The sequence below is a fragment of the Centrocercus urophasianus genome, unplaced genomic scaffold (genome assembly GCF_019232065.1).
Source record: "Centrocercus urophasianus isolate 14NV4802_14NV808 unplaced genomic scaffold, USGS_Curo_1.0 seq_41, whole genome shotgun sequence".
Lineage (NCBI taxonomy): Eukaryota > Metazoa > Chordata > Aves > Galliformes > Phasianidae > Centrocercus > Centrocercus urophasianus.
Window position 1 is genome coordinate 2901261 of NW_024884989.1, and position 3983 is coordinate 2905243.

General features: G+C 46.4%; 1 long non-coding RNA gene across 1 annotated transcript; it reads right to left on the bottom strand.

Moving 5' to 3' along the window:
* Window positions 1–266: 266 nt before the first annotated feature.
* On the bottom strand, window positions 267–3347 carry LOC122168206. Its single transcript, XR_006171209.1, has 2 exons — window positions 3136–3347; window positions 267–1468 (listed from the first exon to the last, which is right to left on the bottom strand). It is a non-coding gene; the product is annotated as an uncharacterized LOC122168206 (long non-coding RNA).
* Between the last annotated feature and the right edge of the window lie 636 nt (window positions 3348–3983).

The following is a 3983-nucleotide window of genomic DNA, read 5'->3' on the forward strand; positions in this document are numbered from 1 at the left end:
AGCCGCGTGGATGGAGGAAATGATTCAGGATCTGGAAATTTGAGCAGCACAGGCCGCGTGTGCTGGGGCTTGAATGGGCCTCTCTCAACACAGAGTGGTTGGGGTTTTTTTACTGGGACACAGGCGGGGATTCTTGGAAGCGTGTCAGGAGCGGGCTGAGTGCGTGCGCCAGACCCACGTGGAGAAACCTCCTGAGCTGGAAGGCCAGCTGATTGCTTTCCCTTTTTGCAGGTTACACAAGCAGAAGGTTAAAAGAGCCACATTCCTTGCCATCATTTGCTTTTATTAAAGGAATAATGCATATCCACGTTACCGGCAAGTCCTACGCATTGCAGATGTACTGTGGATTATAATGGGATTGGACTGGCCTTCCATGGAAAAAAACTTTCAAAGCCTTTTGTGGTCCATCATGTATTTTCTGCTGTAATTCCACTGTTGGTTTCCATTGAGCTGCCAACAGGCACACTGCTATTGTGCCCAGCATGGCATGAGGCAGCCCCTACCCAGACCTGCCGGGATCACATCTCAGCTGGGTAACACAAGACCAAATCCAGCAGTGAGGCTCCACATGGAGCTGCAGAAGTCTGAGCAATCTCAGCTGCTGCTGCGGGAGTTATGGCAGTCATAGCAGGAAGAAGATCCAGCAAGGTCGGTTCCAGGCATCATCACTTAGTGTATCACTTCATTAAACTGAAATGTGATTGAGTTTCCTCCCAGGCAGTCTTCGAGAAATGCATTCATAGGGCATCTGGAGGGGTCCAACACTCCTGGTTGCATGGTACGAAGTACTCAGGATAGAAATCAGTTCCTCCCAGGACGGTCAGATGACAGCACTGAGTTTGTCCCTGAGCTGGCTGTGAACCTGATGACCAGGAAGGGCCAGATCTGCCCACCCAGGAAATGTATTTCTCCCAGACCAGCTCCAGTCCTGGTCCTGGAAGCAAACACCTCCCTGCCCCTGTGTCCTCTGGCCGAGGACTGGAAGCACCACCTCAATTAATGGGAAGGGAGTCTGCCTTCCTGTTTGTGCAAGAACTGACTTCTCTGATGGTCTGCCAGTGGTGGGGCTGGATTTAAGAAGAATAAAACACTGGTGAGATGAAGGAGAGCATCAGTGAAGGTCAGCGAGCACTTTGGATTAAAATTTCTCCCCAGATTTATGAGAGGTTTGCATTGTTTAGCCTTCTTTCTCTCACTGGGTGATTTCTTGCATTCCTGTGGCACTAGAAGGCAAATTCATCCTTGCTCTAAATCCATTTATTCTTCTCCTGAAATTAATTTTGCTCTCACATTTCAAAGAGCAAAGATGGCAGAACAGCACTAAGTTCTCTGAGACACAGAAGAGTTGCTCCTGCTGCTACGGCGTAACCACAAACACGGTTTATGCACTCTGCGGGAGGACTGCGGATGTTTTACCTTTGGTTTCCAGCAAGCCCAGCTTGCTTTGAGCCAGCTTCATAGTTCTCTTCTTTGGGAAAAATGGAAAAAAATACAAACAAAATCAGACCCACGTTTCCATACACACCTATTCCCTACCATATTTTCAGGAAAAGTGCGTGGTGAGTCTTTACACATCACTCAGTAATACGTGCAGAACTAGAATGATTTGCTGCTGAGGTGGTGAAAAATTAGCAAACTTTCACCAAGGTTGAGCAATAGATGAGATCTTGTCTCTAAAGGAATGACATTATGAATCCAGTGAGGAGAAGGAACAGACTGTTGGCTTTTCTATCTAGGAAGCAGCAGGCTGCCAGAAGTCTCATATAAATGAAAGTCCTGGAAGAGAGCAGCACGATCTGTCAAAGGGAAGGGCTGGTGCTAACCACCACAATCAACAATTGCTGACAGATGAACCTTCCTGAGACCACTGGGTCTGGAGAATTTCTGAGGAGTAAAAAACTTCTGTCCATTACGGAGGCTCTTGCAAAACCTCTACAGAATCCCATCTCCAACTCCTGTGTTCCAGAAATAATTGAAAAACATCAGAATACCAAGAAAATATCTGAATAATCTCTCTTGATCTTGGGCCCAGCATCAAACCAGAGGATGCCAGGAACCCAGATGCACAGAGGGCAGGTGGAAAGCACAGTTGCAGTCCCCTCTGCAACCATTCCATCAATGAATCCCTGTCCAACTCCAGTGCTAATGTGCCCACTGAGCATCCACTGGACCTACCTCTTTCTAGTAGGAGAGATTCTTACCTCCTGAAGGAGGCACAGAACAAGAGCAAGAGTCTTTGAAACTGGTATGGATTTTGCTCAGTGTCCATCATGACTACAAGCCCAGTTTTAAAACATATTTTACAGGAAAAGACGGCATTCAGTCACATAGCGTTTGTATAAGCAAACAGTAGCTGCTCAAAAATCAGCTCATGTCCATGCACAAAAGCCTGAAAAATGCTCAGTGTGTTATTCCAGTACACCAGTACCTCACAGCTTCCACTGCCTGACCCAGTAGCAGATTTGGACATGTTTTCCAGCACATAAGGTTTAACTCCGGCCAGAGTCCCAAAGCAGCACATTTAATATCCCTTTCAGAACATCATTAGCATTAACTATTCTTACTTCATGTTATTCCTGTAAGCGGATCCCCCTCTGGGCCTTGCTCCAGGCTATCCCCTGAGCATTCACTCAAGTGCACTCAGAGCACTCCCAACCACCACAAAGGGCTGATCCCCAGTCCCCTGCACGCAGTGCTTGCTGACCCTTTACTCCACCAGGGGATCAGTGATCATCCCGGTCCCAAGTCACCAGGCAGACCCAAAACCCAACGACACCAGCTTGCTGAGCCTCCTGAGCTGGAGAAGAACCCAATGGGAATCAATGCAGCAAAAAGGAGCTGAGCATCGCTGTGATCACACACACCAACCAAGGCCAAGGGCTCAGCTTGGAGCAGGTGCCCCATCCCAACATGCAGGGCTGCAGGAGGGCCGTGCCAGCCCTGCTCCACCCCTGCACAGCACTTGGGGGAGAGAAACCTCTGATTGTTTTTTTATCATTATTATTAGGGCAGCTTGCCAGCCTTTCTGTATCATTTTAGAAGTTCAAAACAGCCCAATCTGGATCTCAGGTTCACACCTAGTATTTGAATGATGTTTTGGGACCAAGCCCAGTTCTTAATTTGGAAGGATGTTACCTGGTAGCTCTGGAGTAAGGATCAATGCCCATACATTATTTCTTTCCACAGGGTTTTCCCACGTGTTTTGCAATAGGAGCAGTCCTGTGCCCTGTATCACTGATTGCAGAAAAGCCTTCTCCCAGGAAGAGCTTCTCACTCAGATTAAGGCATTTCTCCTCATCTGCCGTGAGCATCGGTGCTGCAACACTCCCTTTTAGCTCTGGGCTGTAGCTCTGTATTGGGCCAACAAAAACAAAACGTCCTAAAATGAAAACCTCCAGATGATCTTGGCAGAAACAGCACGTCCATCACAAATGGAAATCACATTTGATATTCCACAATGGCAGGAAACTCACCTGGTTTTATTTAGTCTCCGCACAGCTATGTGCTATTGGCACTCCTCCAGTGTATCTCTTTCGAGAGAAACTCTTTTTTTCTTAATACTGTCTGCTAGTGGCTCTCGTTCCTTATCTAAAGCACTCTGCCTGTTTGGTTTGCACTGAGAACCTTTGCTGAATTTTCTGTTCCTCAGTTGTAAAACTTGTAAGGGAACTCCGCAGCTCCTGCATTTACAGCTCTGTTCCCACAACAAGGTGCTTAAAATAAAGGAATTGGCTCAGGGTAATTGCTTGATATGAGAAAGATTATACAGGCAATGAACATCTGTATCACAGCTACGGTTGATGGCTCTGAGTGCTGTATCATGTGCCAGGAGATGTCTGCCAAAAAAAATACTAAAAAACAATTTTTTTTTTCCAACCCAACATATGCTCATATAAGACCTCGCCAGTATGCAAAGAAGCTCATTAAAAAAAAAAAAAAAAAAAAAAAAAAAAAGAGAGAAAGAGAGAAAGAAAAGGAAAAAA